Genomic DNA, 20,296 nt, shown 5'->3' with positions numbered 1-20,296 from the left:
AGTCTCTTCTTTGGAGCCTAGGCCTAGGAACGCAATGGGGGTGGCTTGTGTGCCCTCATATGCCAGTCTCTTCTTTGGAGCCTAGGAACGCAAAATCTTTCTCTTTCTCAAAATCTTTCTCAATCTTTCTCACTCACCCTCTCATTGACAGGGTCCAGTTCTTGGCAAGATTCATTGATTGATGACATCATCTTTACATATAAGGGCACTGCTGGGGAAATCTGAGGCTTCATTGATGATCTGAATCAAAATGATTTAACCCCTTAAGGACGCAGGACGTACTCAAACGGCCCCTTTTCCGAGTCCTTAAGGACTCAGGACGTTTGAGTACGTCCTGTCAAATTCCGGCCCCCCGCCGCTAGCTAGATGTCATACAGACAACAATATTCTCCCAGTCATCCTGTTGTAGTGCATCTGACCCCTTAACCCCTTCCCGCAGAATCACATCCATTGACGGCAGATTGAGAAGGTCCTTCGCGCATTCCGCCATCAATTGACGTCATTCAGTTAACCCGGCGATGTGCGGCATTGCACGGGTTAACTGGCAGAAGGCCCGCTGTTTCCAGCAGGGGACAACTTCTGCAACACCCCCCAGGACCATCTGTCGATGGTCCTGGTCAGCGATCACTGTGATTGGTCCCTGTGGACAAATCACAATGAATGAGCTGACTGGGGGGTAAAGTTCATTTCCCCTGATCTGCCCGCCGCTAGAAGTCCGGGAAGAGCAGGGGAAGATGACGCCGACAGTTGCGGCGGGGACTGCGGCACTTAGCGGCGTTTTTCAAGTACCGGAGCGGCAGTGGGGACCGGCGGCAGGCTCACAACAGCTGGAGGCACACGGGTTGGCGGCGGTGGGTAAGTGGAGGAGGCGGCACTGCGTTGGCATCTGCATCAGAGGCAGCAGTGAAGCTCTTCACTGATGCTTCTGGTAGTTTCAAAACTACAACTCCCAGCATGCCCAGACAGCCTTTGGCTGTCTGGGCATGCTTGGAGTTGTAGTTTTGCAACATCTGGAGGGCTGCAGTTTGGAGACCAGCAGTGGTCTCCAATCTGTGCTCTTCCAGATGTTGCAATACTACAACTCCCAGCATGCCAAAACAGTCCAGGCATGCTGGGAGTTGTAGTTCTGTAACATCTGGCCCTTCAGATGTTGCCAAACTACAACTCCCAGCATGCCTGGGCATGCTGGGAGTTATAGTTTTGCAACATCTGGAAGAGCACAGATTGGAGACCCCTGCACAGTGGTCTCCAAACTGCAGGCCCTCCAGATGTTGCAAAACTCCCAGCATGCCCTTCAGCTGCCTGGGCATGCTAAGAGTTATAGTTTTGCAACAACTGGAGGCACACTGGTTGGGAAACATTGTCTGTTTCCTAACTCAGTGTTTCCCAACCGTGTGCCTCCAGCTGTTGCAAAACTATAGCTCCCAGCATGCATTGACAGACCGTACACGCTGGGAGTTTTAGTTTTGCAAAAGCTGGAGGCGCACGGGTTGGGAAACACTGAGTTAAGTGGGAAACACTGAGTTTGCGCCGTGATCTGAAGTTTTTAACGGTACCAATTTTGCATTGATAGGACTTATTGATCGCTTTCTATTCCTTTTTTCATGATATAAAAAGTGATCAAAAATGCACTATTTTGAACTTTGGAATTTTTTTGCGTGTACGCCATTGACCGTGCAGTTTAATTAATAATATATTTTAATAATTCAGACATTTCCGCATGTGGCGATACCATATATGTTTATTTTTATTTACACTGTGTTTTTTTTTTTTTTTTTTTTTATGGGAAAAGGGGGGTGATTCAAATATTTAATAGGAGAGGGGTTAAATGATCTCAGGACCCCCGGACAGGCAGGGGGAGAGAAGCGGGTGGCGGCGGCGGCGGTCTATGGCAGAGCAAAAGCCGCTGCAGTTCATTGATTTAAAGCGCCCGCTTTAAATCAATGATCTGCAGCGGTGTCGCGGGGGGATAAAAAGCTGATAACTTATACCGGAGTATCGGTATAAATTATCGGCTATCGGCCCTAACCTCCACAGATTATCGGTATCGGCCCAAAAAAAACAATATCGGTCGATCTCTAATTAAAATGTATACGGGAACCGTACTTGAAAAACGTGGTGTGAACCAACCCTAACCCTACTTTCACACAGCGGGTGAGTGTGGCTTTTTCAAATGTCATCATGCATCTGATTACAATTGTCTTATATGACCAGCGCATTCAAGAGTCAATTTATACAATTATACAGCATCTCCAACAAAGTAATTGTCTGGTCTATAGACTTGCAAGACCGTATCACTGATCTCTTTCATTATTGGACATTAAATACATTACCACTGCAAATCACAGCTGAAAGTTTGTTCTACTACAACACTTTTTACAAAAGCACTTACAGCTACACCATGTAAGTAGGTGCACAATTTTTGCACAATAGACAAAAAAAACTGTTCTACCACTAATAATAAATTCCCTTTCATGATATATTAGAAAGGGGTTGAACTTTTAATTTATGTAGTGAATTGGCATTTGTGACATAATGCAAGGTGGGAACCATAATAGCTGGCACAAGTTGTCAGGGATTTCCCCTTTTTGACTACAAGTCCCTTATATAACAGACACGCTGCAAATTGGGTACATGTGAATTCATTTTTGGAAATCCTATTTACATGCATTGTACTGTACATTGTTACAGACTTACAGTGCAAAACTAGAAATAAAAATCTGTGTCAACTCCATCACAACTGAGTGTATCCCTAAGATATGAGAAAATCATAGAGGGGCCCCATGCTCTCACCCCTCTATTGACTACAGTAGAGATCCACTGGAAAGATACACTCATTAATTCAAAATATACATTATGGCTGCCTCTTGTTTCCTCCTGCACAGTGACAGCTGATACCACTATCTGGTCTGGTTGCTAAAACCCCAAACAAATAGATTTAGAGAAGGTACTGTCTGCACAGTGTACTCACTTATGTTATCCAAGCAGCTGTTAATCCTAAGCCCTGGTTCTTCTGCTTCTACTTGCAGAAAATGTTTGCTTTTGGCTCTCTGCTGTCGTAATATACTGTGCTCATAAAGGGTTAACACAGTCAGCTGGTAAAACAGGATAGTTTCGTTTCTCCGCTCAGGCTTAAACCAAGCAGAAGCAGTTTCGATTTCCAGACATCAGAATCATATTTTTTTGCAATTCCTTCTTATAATTCTCAAAACCAGAAACACTTTCACAGCAATAATAGATTTCTATATATTTGTGAACCTAGTATGAACGTATACAGAAGAAGATGTGGCAGATGCATGCATAAATGTGACTTTTATTAATATTACTAGCTGAGTAGCCAGCGTTGCCCGGTTTTTCCTTCCTAATCCTTGTTGGGGAGGAAAATAAACAAAGGAGGAAGCTTTTGACTTCATATCCCGTCCTCATATATTGTTGTCCTATCCCTACCTCCTATCCCGACCTCCTATCCCGACCTCCTATCCCGACCTCCTATCCCGACCTCCTTTTCTGTCCTCCTATCCTGTTCTCCTATCTCGACCTCCTATCCCATCTTCCTATCCCATCCTCATATCTCGACCTCCTTTCCCGACCTCCTATCCCGTCCTCATATCCCGTCCTCATATCCCGACCTCCTATCCCGTCCTCATATCCCAACCTCCTATCCCGACCTCCTATCCCGACCTCCTATCCCGACCCGTAATATGTGTACCAGGTATTGAAATATCTTCAGCCATACAGAAGTTATGCAGTAACATATATTTCCCATTGACTTGTATGGGACTTTAAACATAAACCCCACCCCTGGCAAATGGGGGTGATTAAGGGTTAAATGGTGCCAAGGGTAACATGTGTGCCAAGTTTCATGTTAATATCTTTAGCCGTTTGGACATGATGCTGGAATATACACACATACACACATACATACACACGTTGAGTTTTATATATATAGACTAGCTGAGTACCCGGCATTGCCCGGTTTTCCCTTCCTAATCCTTGTTGGGGAGGAAAATAAACAAAGGATGAAGCTTTTGACTTCATATCCCATCCTCATATATTGTTGTCATATCCCGACCTCCTATCCCGACCTTCAATCCCCACCTACAATCCCGACCTCCAATGCTGTAATCCAATCCCGACCTCCAATCCCGTAATCCTATCCCGACCTCCAATCCCGCAATCCTATCCCGACCTCCAATCCCGTAATCCTATCCTGACCTCCAATCCTGTAATCCTATCCCGACCTCCAATCCTGACCTCCAATCCCATAATCCTATCCCAACCTCCAATCCCGTAATCCTATCCCGACCTCCAATCCCATAATCCTATCCCGACCTCCAATCCCGTAATTTTATCCCGACCTCCAATCCCGTCCTCCTATCCCTACCTCCAATCCCGTCCTCCTATCCCGACCTCCTATCTCGACCTCCTATCCCAACCTTTTATCCCGACCTGTAATATGTGTACCAGGTATTGAAATATCTCCAGCCGTAAGGAAGTTATGTGTGAACATACATTTCCCATTGATTTGCATGGGACTTTAAACAAAAACCCCGACCCTCACAAATGGGGGTAGTTAAGGGTTAAATTAACTATCCTATATTTTAAGTGGATATATAAGTAACATGTGACCAAGTGTTATTGAAATATCTCCAGCCGTTTGGAAGTTATGCAGTAACATATATTTCCCATTGACTTTTATGGGACTTTAAACATAAACCCCACCCCTGGCAAAAAAGGGGTGAGTAAGGGTTAAACCACCTATCCTATGTTTGTTGTAGACATATAAGCAACATGTGTGCCAAGTTTCATGTTAATATCTTTAGCCGTTTTGACGTGATGCTGGAACATACACACATACATACACACATACATACATACACACACACACACATACACACACACACATTGGCCCTCATTTACATGCAGTCGGGTAAGAAAGCAAGATTACAACTTACAATCCGATTTTCTAAGTAAATGAGGGCCATTGAGTTTTATATATATATGTAGATTAGGATTACTCATACTGCAAAAGAAGTCATAATAAACCATAGGCTAATATGTAGCACACAATAACTGGGATCTAAAGGATACCTCAATACAATGCATCCTTTGGATAGGAGATAAGATGTCTAGGGGCGGAGTACCCCTTTAAGGGCTGGTCCTGCAGCACTCCTGCTAATGGGAACTGCGTTCCTGCTGTGGAAAGTGCAGGAACTCCGTTCCCATGAGTTCCTGCAGGACTTGAGCCCTGTTCATATGCCAGTCTCTTCTTTGGAGCCTAGGCCTAGGAACGCAATGGGGGTGGCTTGTGTGCCCTCATATGCCAGTCTCTTCTTTGGAGCCTAGGCCTAGGAACGCAATGGGGGTGGCTTGTGTGCCCTCATATGCCAGTCTCTTCTTTGGAGCCTAGGAACGCAAAATCTTTCTCTTTCTCAAAATCTTTCTCAATCTTTCTCACTCACCCTCTCATTGACAGGGTCCAGTTCTTGGCAAGATTCATTGATTGATGACATCATCTTTACATATAAGGGCACTGCTGGGGAAATCTGAGGCTTCATTGATGATCTGAATCAAAATGATTTAACCCCTTAAGGATGCAGGACGTACTCAAGGATGCAGGACGTACTTAAGGATGCAGGACGTACCCTTTTCCGAGTCCTTAAGGACTCAGGACGTTTGAGTACATCCTGTCAAATCCCGCTTCCCCCCCCCCCCCCCCCGCCGCTAGCTGGAGGGGAGCCGGTGCCCGATGCCTGCTGAAATCGTTCAGCAGGCATCGGGGCATATCGCCCAGGGGGATCATGATGACCCCCCATGTCGGCGATGGCCGCAGATCGCTGGACAATTCAGTCCAGCGATCTGCAGCAGATTCCAGGTCAATCGGGTCTCCAGTCCCGAACAGCCACAGCCAGCAGGGGTGAGGTGGCACTGGTGCCACCTCACGATCGCCCTGATTCATCGGCCGGTTTCCCGGCGGACCAATCAGGGCGCCTGCTGCGGGTGTCACTCCCGCAACCCGCTCCACCCCTCTACCGGAGGATGCGAGCGGGTGCGGGACGTGGAGGGGCAAGCTGTGCATAACTAGCTTGCCCCCTGACTGGTGAGCAGTAAGGGGTTAAGAAATATACAGGCAATGTTTTAGCCCCCTCCCCCACCTGTAAAACTTGCCAGTGGCTAAAGTGGTATGTCCCATGGGTGGGGGGAAGGAGTGCACCAATCAGGGGTTCAATAGTTTCCCGGGCTTTCAGGGGCCCTCCCCTGGGTATTTATAGCTGTGGTGCCTCCCTTCCCCCCTTAATCTGCCCAGGACCCGGAGTTTTGCCCTCCCTCCCTCCCTTTTTTGTATCTCTGTTTATTGTAAGTCACAGCTTGGCGGTAAGAAGACGGTGAAAGCGGGGTCAACCCGGGGTAGACCTCCACACAGGACGGTGTGGCAGCACCTCTCGGGTTGGTAAGAAGCCAATCGGTGTCTTTGTTACAGTTAAATTGTTATTTATATAAGTAATTTTATAAATAAAGCTGTGGCCGATCCCCACCCACGGAAAAGTTAAATTGTTGTTGTGTCAGTTATTATTTAATTAATTATTGTAGTAAGGGGGAGGGGTAGTTATAGCCTGCTAGGAGCTAATTGGGTCTCAACAGTCTGCACCCCGGGAGCTGGGGACCCCGATCCCCGGCGTCAATGTTGGGATCAGGGCCCCAGGAGCGGCGGCGACGACGACGAGGTACTGACCTGATGCGGAGTGGGACGTTGGTGGTGAGTGACAGCCTCCTGCTGTTGCTTAGCAACAGCTCCCAGCATGCAAAAAGGGCATGCTGGGAGCTGTAGTTATGCAACAGCAGGAGGCAGACCACCCCAACTCCCAGCATGCCCTTATGGGCATGCTGGGACTTATAGTTTTGCAACAGCTGGAGGCACATTTTTTCTATGGAAAAGTGTACCTTCAGCTGTTGTGTAACTACAACTCCCAGCTTGCACAAACAGCTAAAGTGCATGCTGGGAGTTGTAGTGGTGCATCTGCTGGTTGCATAACTAAAACTCCCAGCATGCCCGTTGGCTGTCGGTGACTGCTGAGAGTTGTAGTTTTGCAACAGCTGAAGGCACACTGAGTTAAGTAGCAAACCAGTGTTTCTCCAGCTGTTGCATAACTACAATCCTCAGCATCCCCAGTCAAAGTAGTATGCCTCCAGCTGTTGCATAACTACAAGACCCAGCATGCCCTTCCGCTGTCCGTACATGCTGGGGGTTTTAGCTTTTGCTACAGCTGAAGGCACACTGGTTGCAAAACATTGAGTTTGTTACCAAACTCGGTGTTTCACAACCAGTGTGTCTCCAGCTGTTGCAAAACTACAACTCCCAGCATGCACTGATAGACCGTACATGCTGGGAGTTGTAGTTTTGCAACAGCTGGATGTCCCCCCCCCCCCCCAATGTGAATGTACAGGGTACACTCACATGGGCGGAGGTTTACAGTAAGTATCCGGCTGCAAGTTTAAGCTGCGGCAAATTTTCTGCCGCAGCTCAAACTGCCAGCGAGAAACTACTGTGAACCCCCGCCCGTGCGACTGTACCCTGAAAAAACACTAAACTACACTAACAAAAAATAAAATAAAAAGTAAAAAACACTACATATACACATAAAAATGAAAAACGTCTGGTACGCCACGGTTTCCAAAACGGAGCCTCCAGCTATTGCAAAACAACTACTCCCAGTATTACCAGACAGCCACTCACTGTCCAGGCATGCTGGGAGTTTTACAACAGCTGGAGGCCCCCTGTTTGGGAATCACTGGCGTAGAATACCCCTATGTCCACCCCTATGCAAGTCCCTAATTTAGGCCTCAAATGTGCATGGCGCTCTCACTTTGGAGCCCTGTAGTATTTCAAGGCAACAGTTTAGGGTCACATATGGGGTATCACCGTACTCGGGAGAAATTGTGTTACAAATTTTGGGGGGGTATTTTCAGTTTTTACCCTTTTTAAAAATGTCACATTTTTGGGAAAAGAAGCATTTTAGGAAAAAAAAATATTATTTTTTTTACATATGCAAAAGTCGCGAAACACCTGTGGGGTATTAAGGTTCACTTAACCCCTTGTTACGTTCCCCGAGGGGTCTAGTTTCCAAAATAGTATGCCATGTGTTTTTTTTGCTGTTCTGGCACCATAGGGGCTTCCTAAATGCGGCATGCCCCCAGAGCAAAATTTGCTTTCAAAAAGCCAAATGTGACTCCTCCTCTTCTGAGACCTGTAGTGCGTCAGCAGAGCACTTTTTACCCCTATATGGGGTGTTTTCTGAATCGGAAGAAATTGGGCTTCAAATTTTGGGGGGTATTTTCTGCTTTAACCCTTTGTAAAAATGTAAGTTTTTGGGAAACCAAGCATTTTAGGTAAAATTATTATTTTTTTTTTACATATGTAAAAGTTGTGAAACCCCTGTGGGGTATTAAGGTTCACTTTACCCCTTGTTACGTTCCCCAAGGGGTCTAGTTTCCAAAATGGTATGCCATGTGTTTTTTTTTGCTGTCCTGGCACCATAGGGGCTTCCTAAATGCGACATGCCCCCAGAGCAAAATTTCCTTCAAAAAAGCCAAATGTGACTCCTTCTCTTCTGAGGCCTGTAGTGCGCCAGCAGAGCACTTTTCATCCACATATGGGGGGTTTTCTGAATCGGGAGAAATTGGGATTCAAATTTTGGGGGGTATTTTCTGCTATTACCCTTTTTAAAAATATCAAACTTTTGGGAAACCAAGCATTTTAGGGAATTTTTTTTTTTTTTTATTACATATGCAAAAGTCGTGAATCACCTGTGGGGTATTAAGGTTCACTTTACCTCTTGTTATGTTCCCCGTGGGGTCTAGTTTCCAAAATGGTATGCCATGTGGGTTTTTCTGCTGTTCTGGCACCATAGGGGCTTCCTAAAGTTGACATGCCCCCCAAAAACCATTTGTCGCTCCTTCCCTTCTGAGCCCTCTACTGCGCCCACCGAACAATTAACATAGACATATGAGGTATGTCCTTACTCGAGAAAAATTGGGTTTCAAATACAAGTAAAAATTTTCTCCTTTTTACCCCTTGCAAAAATTCAAAAATTGGGTCTACAAAAACATGCGAGTGTAAAAAATGAAGATTCGGAATTTTCTCCTTCACTTTGCTGCTTTTCCTGTTAAACACCTAAAGGGTTAAAACGCTGACTGAATGTCATTTTGAATACTTTGGGGGGTGCAGTTTTTATAATGTTGTAATTTATGGGATATTTCTAATATGAAGACCCTTCAAATCCACTTCAAACCTGAACTGGTCCCTGAAAAAAAGCGAGTTTCAAAATTTTGTGAAAAATTGGAAAATTGCTGCTGAACTTTGAAGCCCTCTGGTGTCTTCCAAAAGTAAAAAAAACGTCAATTTTATGATGCAAACATAAAGTAGACATATTGTATATGTGAATAAAAAAAATATTTGGAATATCCATTTTCCTTACAAGCAGAGAGCTTCAAAGTTAGAAAAATGCAATATTTTCAAATTTTTCATAAAATTTTGGGATTTTTCACCAAGAAAGGATGCAAGTTACCACAAAATTTTACCACTATGATAAAGTAGAATATGTCACGAAAAAACTATCTCGGAATCAGAATGATAACTAAAAGCATTCCAGAGTTATTAATGTTTAAAGTGACAGTGGTCACAATTGCAAAAAATGGCCTTAAGGTGAAAAAGGGCTCAGTCCTTAAGGGGTTAAATATAGTTCTTACTTATAAGATCAGTAGAGATGAGGTTACATTTCTGGACTTATTTTCAATTACCTTATTTCCAATTTCCAACCTTATTTCTGGATTGTTCCACCCCTGGAGATTAATTCAAGGTATCCTAATAGGTCAGTTTTGGAAAAGGTCAATTCACAGGATTACTGGAACCATGTCATGTGGTCCGATGAGACCAAGATAAACTTATTTGGTTCAGATAGTCTCAAGCATGTATGGTATGCATGTATGCATTTTCTGTTTTGTCCTCACCACTGTTATGTTCTCCTCCTCTATCCCATCAGTTATCTCTATGTCATACAGACAACAATATTCTCCCAGTCATCTTGTTGTAGTGCATCTGACCCCTTAACCCCTTCCCGCAGAATCACGTCCATTGACGGCAGATTGAGAAGGTCCTTCGCGCATTCCGCCGTCAATTGACGTCATTCAGTTAACCCGGCGATGTGCGGCATTGCACGGGTTAACTGGCAGAAGGCCCGCTGTTTCCAGCAGGGGACAACTTCTGCAACACCCCCCAGGACCATCTGTCGATTGCCCTGGTCAGCGATCACTGTGATTGGTCCCTGTGGACAAATCACAATGAATGAGCTGATTGGGGGGTAAAGTTCATTTCCCCTGATCTGCCCGCCGCTAGAAGTCCCGGAAGAGCAGGGGAAGATGACGCCGACAGTTGCGGCGGGGACTGCGGCACTTAGCGGCGTTTTTCAAGTACCGGCGCGGCAGTGGGGACCGGCGGCAGGCTATCAACAGCTGGAGGCACACGGGTTGGCGGCGGCGGATAAGTGGAGGAGGCGGCGCTGCGTTGGCATCTGCATCAGAGGCAGCAGTGAAGGGCCAGATGTTACAGAACTACAACTCCCAGCATGCCTTTGGCTGTCTGGGCATGCTGGGAGTTGTAGTTTTGCAACATCTGGAGGGCTGCAGTTTGGAGACCAGCAGTGGTCTCCAATCTGTGCTCTTCCAGATGTTGCAATACTACAACTCCCAGTATGCCAAAACAGTCCAGGCATGCTGGGAGTTGTAGTTCTGTAACATCTGGCCCTTCAGATGTTGCCAAACTACAACTCCCAGCATGCCTGGGCATGCTGGGAGTTATAGTTTTGCAACATCTGGAAGAGCACAGATTGGAGACCCCTGCACAGTGGTCTCCAAACTGCAGGCCCTCCAGATGTTGCAAAACTCCCAGCATGCCCTTCGGCTGCCTGGGCATGCTAAGAGTTATAGTTTTGCAACAACTGGAGGCACACTGGTTGGGAAACATTGTCTGTTTCCTAACTCAGTGTTTCCCAACCGTGTGCCTCCAGCTGTTGCAAAACTATACCTCCCAGCATACATTGACAGACCATACACGCTGGGAGTTGTAGTTTTGCAAAAGCTGGAGGCGCACGGGTTGGGAAACACTGAGTTAAGTAACAAACTCTCAGTGTATTGCAACCAGTGTGCCTCCTGCTGTTGCATAACTACAACCCCCAGCATGCATGGACAGCCAAAGGGCATGCTGGGAGTTGTAGTTTTGCCCCCCCCCCCCCCCCCCAATGTGAATGTACCGGGTACATTCACACGGTCAGGTTTACAGTGGGTTTCTCACTTCAAGATTGAGATGCAGCAAATTTTTCGCTGTAGCTCAAAACTCCGGGGAACGGGAAACTCACTGTAAACCCGCCCGTGCAAATGTACCCTGAAAACACTACACTACACAAAATAAAGAGTAAAACACTACTGTCACGATCACACCCTATCGGTCCAGCCAAGACATTAGAGAGAGTGTGATGGTGCAAGGGTTAAAGCCGCCAGACCTCTGGGTATCCACTACTAGTCCCAGCAAGTCACCAAATTAACCCTTAGATAAACACGTTTCACCCGAGCTGCCTTCAGAAAGGTGAGCTCATATATTTAGAGATCAAAGACCAGAGCTGATTAATTAAACATTTAATCTGATAAAAGGTATCACAGTGCTGACTATATAAAAATACAGAAACAAATGACATACAGTTACAAAAATATATAAAAGAGTTTAGCAAGTTCAGAAAGCAAAAATGAAGTTCTTACAGTATAATATTATAGCAGTCCATGAGAGTGGGTCTCCAGCTGTTCTTAGGGTGGTCTTGTCAGCTTGGGTCACAGATCTTATCGACCAACTTTGAGTCTAGCATTGTTTAAATATCATATCTGCTTGTTCTTTGGAGGGAAGCTCCACTCCCCCTCCCCTCTGATCCCACCAAGGGGCATCTGTTATCTCCCATCCTGCTGCTTCAAAGAAACTCCTGACTTCAAACAAACAACCAGCCAGGCCCCCTAATAAACTGCAATACACAAACAGGGACACACCGTCTGAATGACCCCTCACCCATGTCCTGGATAGTAGGAAGCCTATCAGGCTGAATTTGTGGGAGGGGCTTTGGCTATTTAACAGCCACCGGCCCCTCCCTCTTGGCGTATGCCGGGTTGGCGAAATTGCGGGGGTTCTTTAGTTGCGTACACTGGGTCAGGTGTGTGGTGATGCAGGTAAGTGCCGGGAGTCCGGCAGGTTTCATTTACTGGGGCCCTGGTCTGTTGCAATTGCTCCCCTCGTATGGCGGGCAGGCTCCGGCACACAGCGCGTTATGCAGGCGGCAGTCCGACGGTGCAGCGCGTGCCCGTGCTGGCCGCGGTGTACACGGCCTCTGGGTCCAGCGGCAGCTGGCGGCATGGCAGGCGCGGGGAGACGCGACCCACGTGGGTCTCCCTGTGCCAGCGTCTCACGTGTAACGCTGGGCTCTGAACGGGCGGAGTCACAGCGTGCCGGTGAGCCTGGCGGCACAGCTCCACGGATGGTCAGCAGGTGGCGCTGCAAAAAAAAAGTGTGTGAGGAAATGTGTCAGGCTTATAGAGTGTATTGGTACCATTCAGTAATGTGGGGCTGGCTTATGATGCACCGGTGTCAGGCCACAGTTTCCTGACATATGCACTGTCGCAGACAAGGGGCAGCTTGTAGGTTAACAATACTATAATCCATATTACTGTGGCTTCGGTTTGGGGGGGGGGTGGTCATGCATATCGGGGTACCGGATCTGATGCTTGGGGTAGTCAAGTAATAAGTGGGGTGCGGGTAGTTTCAGGCATAGGGGGGGGGGCTAGTGGGTGCCAGCAGTTATCTGTCAGAGGTGGTAGGTCGGACGCAACACATATGGTTAGAACACTGATGGTTTCACTTGCAGATTGGGTGGTCTGTATCCAGTTAGGTGGTCGTTACGTTCCCAGTCATTGCAAACTTGGCTACGGTCAGTACCAACCGTACGGCGGTTATTCATGTTATTTATTCACGTTTAACGGTGGTCATCACTTCCGCTAGCAGGCGCTAGTTCACGTCATTTCATTTCAAATGCTTAAATACTCCTGTTACACTAGTTAATGTTACGCACTGCTGCTGTTACACATAGGCCCTGAATCACTGTATATCTGACTCGACACGTCAGATAGGGTTCAAGGCATCATTGCTACTGTCACGCATACAGAGCATTTCGTTACACGGGTAGTGGTCACTGCGATCTTGACTCTTCTTCAAGGGTGACCACTTGCCTGCGGTGGTTGCTGACACGTCTTCAGAGCCAGTGCTAGTTAGTTAGAAACGGTGCACACTGTAATCTTGACTCGCAGTCAGTAGGTGTTCACGGTTTAGTTATTCATGTCTATACGCGTCATGCACACGTTCTCGGTCAGACTCACGGTCAGGCCTCGTTTCAAACTATTCAGGTGGTACTCTGGGTTGCACTGGCACTACAGTAAGCACTCTTGGGTTCGGCCACATTGCACGGGCAGTCACCTGCAGCTGTAAGCTAACATTAAGTATGTATTCGGTTGTCCGCAGGTGTTACAGTCGATTTGCGGTTCGTTTCAGGCGTCTTACTGTTGTGTTACAGTGGTGGTAAGGTCATGTCTCACGTGTCAGACATAGAGGACCCGATGTCCATCCCTGAGAAACCAGCTAGAAGCTCCGTGCGAGGGACGCCCTCCTCTGCAGCTTACAGGGCTTGGACGATCCCCAAGTTGATGGAGGAGTTGCGCAAGAGGGCAGTTCCATTTCCAGCAACCGCCCGGAAAGCAGAGTTATACAAACTCCTCATGGCGGATCAGGGGGCTAGCGACAGTCAGGAGGGGACCTCGGGCCAGTCCACCCTCTCTGAACTGCATGCAATGATGACTTCCATGTTGGGCAGGCTGGACTCTCTGGAGAAAAGGGGCATTCAGGGGCCCCCAGCTCCAGCAGCATTGCAGGCGCCAACGCCTACACAGATGTCTGCCCCTGTTGCGGAAGGCAACCCAGTTAGGCGCTCTGGGCCACCAAGGGTGTCACCAGTCCATTTTGTCCCAGCGGCCCTGAGAAAGGACATACTGGAAGGGAAGGACATCAATTTGGCGTCCCTGTTGCTATCCGCCTTCGACGTTGAGGACACCAGAACGGTAGCGTGCGCTGACTTATCTGTTGTCCTTAAGAGTAAGGACCCCAGGCTGAAACGGAAGCTAAATATTCACGAGTTTGTGATTGCCTTCAGCAAATACAGGGAGGTGATATGCTCAGCCAGACCGGAGCGCAGAGAGGAGCTCGACCTGTATTTGCTTAGGGTTACTGAGTACGCATACAAATACGGTGGTACCCATTTCTACGATTATCATAGAAGTTTCTCAGCTATGGCAGCGGCGGCCTTCAGCCAAGATGGGTACCTCACGGACTGGAGCATCGAAGATTCACAGATGTTCTGCAGCCACTTCGCAAATCTCAAATTCCCTGCATGTGCCCCCTGTCAATCAATCACGCATACTACGGCGTGGTGTGTAGGGCTGGCTCAACAGGGCGAGCAGGGCGCTGCCAGACCTTCCACTTCCACGGATAGTTTCAGCAGGTCTGCACCTTCCGTGGATAAGTTGGGCTGTCCAGTACACTATCTCGGAGGCTCACAAATTTGTAACAACTATAACATGTCTTCTTGCAACTTCAGCAATTGCAGGTTATTACACGTCTGCTTCTACTGCTTCAGGGCACATCGGGGCTCTGCATGTAGGCAGAAAGGGCCAGCATGACTAGGCGGGGTACGCACCCCAGTCCTGGCCGCTCTGCTCGGGGATCACCCGGACCCAGACTGGGTCCAGTGGTTGATCAATAGTTTTGACAGAGGCTTCCACGCCGGCATGGTCACACTGCCGCAGGCCACATTTGAATGTGACAATCTGCTGTCTGCCGTAAACAATCCCGCTGTTGTCACTGAATTAATAAATGCTGAGCTAATGAAAGGTTATATGATTGGCCCCTTGTTAGTTTCTCCATTCAGTTCTTGGAGGGTCAGTCCGGTAGGGGTGGTAACAGGCAAGTTCAATGGGAAAAAGAGACTGATATTTGACTTGTCGGCTCCTCATGGGTCACTTGTCCCCAGTATCAACTCTCTCATTCCATCCGAGGAGTTTAGTATGCACTATTCTTCCATAGACCAGGCTATTCAAGTCATCTTGGCGCTCGGCCCAGGGACTTGGATGGCGAAGGCGGATATCACAGATGCTTTTAAGTTGCTGCCATTGCACAGGGACCAGTGGCAATGGTTCGGGCTCAAATGGCAGGGTGCATATTATTTTGCTTCCAAGTTGACTTTCGGTGCAAGAGCAGCCCGTGGCTGTTTGACCAACTGGCCCAGGCATTGTACTGGCTGCTGGTTAATGTCTCTGGATGCAGCCAGGTCATCCATTACTTGGATGACTTTCTTCTGCTCAGTCGCCCGAGGGAAGAGCCAGACCAGTTGGTCAGATTGCTGAAACTGTTCACTGATATTGGGGTGCCAGTGTCTCCTAAGAAAACGGTCGGTCCAACTAAGTGTCTCACATTTCTGGGAGTAATCCTAGATTCAGTCACAATGCAAGTCAGCTTGCCCACTGACAAACTCAACCGTATCAGAGACACCATCCACAAGTACACGGTCTCCCAGGTCACGACCAAGGGCGAGTGTCAGAGCTTGCTGGGAATGCTGGCATTTGCTATGCGAGCAATTCCGCAGGGCAGAGCGTTCGTATCCAGAATATTGTCTTTGCTGCATGGTGTCCCTCAACAACACAGTAGGGTTTGGTTAGATTGCCAAGCCTGGCTGACCTGAACATGTGGGATAGGTACATGGCACAATGGAATGGGATGGCTATGTTTGTCCCGCCAGCCTCCGAGTTGTCCCCCAAGATCTTCACTGATGCGTCCTCTTCCACCGGTTTTGGTGCAGTTTGGGGCGGCAGGTGGATGGCGGGCCAATGGTCCAATCAGGTATTGGCTCTGGCAGGCTTCAGCAGCACTTCGGCACTTTTTGTGGTTTTCCCCATTGTAGCATCTGCAGTGACATGGGGCGACAAGTGGTCAGGGCAGACGGTGGAGTTTCAGTGTGACAATCAGGCTACAGTGGCCATAGTCAACAAGACCAGTTCCAGGCATGCCACTGTCATGTCTTTCATGCGCAGGTTAGTTTGGGTGTCCTTACAACACAACTTCAATTTTGTAGCCAGACACATACCGGGGGTAGACAACATGGCCGCAGATGCTCTGTCCAGGGCTAATTTCCATCTCTTTTTCACAGGTGGCTCCGCAAGCAGACGCAGTAGGAACACAACCCCCTTGCCTGGCACAATTAATCTTGGACTGAATTACTATACACAGGTGGCCCGGGAGTTAATGTCTGACGCCTTAGCTCCCAAAACCAGAAAGGCCTATCATGCAGCACTTGATACCTTCAGATCCTATCTGTCTCAACATAGCATCCCCTTTTCTTACAACATCACTATCATTCTATCTTTCATCGGTTTCTGCCACTCTTCTCTGCACCTGTCTCATAGCACTATTAAATCTTACCTTTCGGGCATTCAGCATTTCATTTCTTTATCCCACCCAAACAGGCGGTCTATCCTATCATCTCAGGCTGTCAAGGCTGCGCTCAGAGGGGTGGTGGCTCGTAGCTCCACAGCGCCACCTCTCAGGAAACCGATCAGCGGCGAGCTGTTCCGAGCCATGTCCGACACATTAGCCAACAACCCGTTTGGCTTTGAGCGCAGTCTGATAATTAAATCTGCCATTTATCTAGCCTTCTATGGCTTCCTACGGCCGGGTGAATTTTCATGTGCCAGGCGGGGAGCGGCACATCCACAGAAGGCTCATTTAAGGTGGCAGGGTTTTTGGTTCGAAGTTTCACTGTCCGTCACAAAAACTTGCAGGTGGGGGGCGGTGGTCAAGTATTTTCCTTCAGGTAACAAATGGTGCCCGGTGGCGGTGTTGGCACAACTGGTTGAGTTCCTCCATGACAAGCCTCCGGAGTCACCACTGTTGCCTTTCGGTGGGGGTGCTCTTACTACTTCTCTTTTCACATCGCATGTCCGCACGCTGCTTTGCACTTTAGGACACAACCCCAGAGAGTTCTCAGGTCACTCATTCCGCATAGGAGCAGCATCGGCGGCCTCCAGGCACAAGGTGCCTGTACGTGTCATCCAGAAGTTGGGGAGGTGGCGTTCTGATGCATATACCACTTATGTCCCAGATCCCTCAAGGGAAATGGCAGAGGCATTTCAATTTTTGGCATTATAAATAAATGATACTTAATTACCCTAACTGGTGGTGTATTTTTGCCCTCTATAGGCGGACCCTCGACGCGGTTTTCAGGCACACCTCAACCGCTGTTCTATGTCATAAGTAGAGTTTTGTGTTAGGTCTTGGTAAGCTAGTTTCTTGCAGGTGGCCTTGGTAGGAGGTAACAGGTAAGCTCATGCACGGTTCAAAGTCCTGACCACAAGTAGGAAGCCTATCAGGCTGAATTTGTGGGAGGGGCTTTTGCTATTTAACAGCCACCGGCCCCTCCCTCTGGGCGTATGCCGGGTTGGCGAAACCCACCCTCCTCACCCATTTCTTCATCACCATACATAAGGGAATGCCCTCATAGGCGGACCCTCGACGCGGTTTTCAGGCACACCTCAACCGCTGTTCTATGTCATAAGTAGAGTTTTGTGTTAGGTCTTGGCAAGCTAGTTTCTTGCAGCTGGCCTTGGCAGGAGGTAACAGGTAAGCTCATGCACGGTTCAAAGTCCTGACCACAAATACAGTACACGCAGATGCAATTATAATACACATATATGATTTAATACTCAGGCCTGGGCCTGACACCTCCCCCTTTAGATGGGGACAGGGAGATCTTGCCTTTCCAGGCTGATAGACCTGTCTCCTTTACTCCTCTATTTCTCTTCTTGATGCATTCCCAGGCAAAGATGGCACTGAAGGGGCCTAGTACCTGATTAAGCTGCCTTTCTCTCTCCTGCGCCCCTAGCATGCCTTTGGAAAGGGACTCCCAGTACAAGATATAATTTTCCCAATATACCCGATGCCCATCTGTGTCAATACCTGTATGTTCAGCACGTTGTCTCAGCCCTTCAAGGGAAGGGTCACCGCGCAGAGCTTCCCGGAAATGCTCATTTCCCTCCCCCCCATCTTGGGGCATCAGGGAGCACATTTCCTCCGGGTGGACTAGCATCTCCACCTTCCTCTCCCTCAATTCCAGACACAAGAATGTTACAGGCATCATACACAGGGCTATCACTCCTTCCCTCCTCCTCCTTAGGCTCACAGGAATGGGACATATCGCTCACTGCTGATCCCTCATCCTTCTTAGGCTCACAGGATTGGGACATAAGCTCACTGCTGATCCCTCATTCTTCTTAGGCTCACAGGATTGGGACATAAAGCTCACAGCTGATTCCTCATACTTCTTAGGCTCACAGGATTGGGACATAAAGCTCACTGCTGATCCCTCATCCTTCTTAGGCTCACAGGATTGGGACATAAAGCTCACTGCTGATCCCTCATCCTTCTTAGGCTCACAGGATTGGGACATAAAGCTCACTGCTGATCCCTCATCCTTCTTAGGCTCACAGGATTGGGACATAAAGCTCACTGCTGATCCCTCATCCTTAAAATGTCACCAGGGGCACACCAACCCCTCCCCCTAGCCCATCTCCACTAGGTTTTGGCATTGGCATTGCATTGTCACCACATTTTACAATACACCCCATTCCACTTTTGAAAAACATTACTGGTTCATAATTTCATAAGTTCACATTTCGCAGTGTCTCCCAAAGTCTCGCACAGTACCTCAGAATGAACAGGGCTCTCTCCTAGCCAATCCGGTGTGCAGGTAGGGTCCTCTGGAGCATAATGACAGAGCATCCGACCCAAATCATTCCCCAGCAGAACATTAACAGGGATGTCCTCAGAGACCCCCACCTCCTTCAAACCCTTGCCTGTACCCCAATCCAGGTACACACGGGCCATGGGCACAGCAGGCCGCACACCTCCAATTCCTTTTGAAGCCATGGTTCTTCCAGGGATGATGTCCTCTGTATCCACCACTTCAGACCACACTAAGGTAAAGGAGGCCCCAGAATCTCGCAAATCCACTGTCACCCGTTCACCCACAGTTACACTCTGCAGGTTATCCGGTCTTTTCTCCACCGCTCCGGACACCAGAAGAACGGCTGTGTGTCCTCCAGCTACTGGTGGAGAATCCTTTTTGTTGGGGCAAGTGGCACTCAGGTGCCCAACATTGTTGCATCTGTAACATCGGCGGGTGTCCCTCTGACCCAATGTGGCTCCTGTTGCTTTTGGACTTGCTCCGGCTTGTGCAGATCCACGCTTTGCTGTCGGTGCCGGTTGTTGGCGAAGTCATCTCCAAGTTCTGCTGCTTCCGTTGCTGTCTTGGGCTTGCGGTCCAATATCCACTCTCTGGCTTCAAAGCCCCGTGTTTGGAGAAACTGATCCAGGACCATCAAATCCTCCAGGGCCTCATAGGTAGTGACTTGTAGGCCCCCAGTCCATAGCCTGAATGCAGTCCTTAGCTGACCTGCATGCTGAGTGCAGCTTTCTGTGGCCCTTTGTTGCAAAGTCCGAAACTTTTTCCGATAAGCCTCTGGAGTCAGATTAAAACTTTTTAGCAGGGCAGATTTTATTGCTTCATAGTCCTGGTCACTCTCAGAGGGAAGCGAAGCAAACACATCCAGAGCTTTCCCTCGCAACCGTGGGGTTAGATATCGTCCCCACTGTTCCTTAGGTAGATGGAACTGCCGGCAAACCTTTTCAAATCCCCTCAGGAACACATCCAGATCACCATCTTTCTCCAACATGGGGAAATGTTCCAAGCGGGGTTTGTGGTCTCCTTGTTCCTGCACATCACTCCGTGCGGATGAAGCATCCCCTCTCAGCCTCAGAACCTCCAGTTCATGCCTCCGCTGGGCCTCTTTTTCTGCGGCTTGTGCCTGGGCCTCTCTTTCTGCGGCTCGTATCTGTGCCTCTCTCTCTGCGGCTCGTGCATCTCTCTCTGCAGTTTGGTACTGGAGAAGCAGTTGTAGTTTCATATTAGCATCCACATTCCCAAGGTGTTGTAAGGCAGTCCGCATATAAGAGTCCAAGGCCTCATGTGGAGTACTGTCCTTATGGGGAGCAATGTTGTATTCCCCAGGAGATATCAGTCCTTGGATGGCAGTTCCAGCTGTAGGACTT

This window comes from Hyla sarda, chromosome 1, assembly GCF_029499605.1.
Source record: "Hyla sarda isolate aHylSar1 chromosome 1, aHylSar1.hap1, whole genome shotgun sequence".
Classification (NCBI taxonomy): Eukaryota; Metazoa; Chordata; class Amphibia; order Anura; family Hylidae; genus Hyla; species Hyla sarda.
This window is presented reverse-complemented; position numbering follows the sequence as displayed.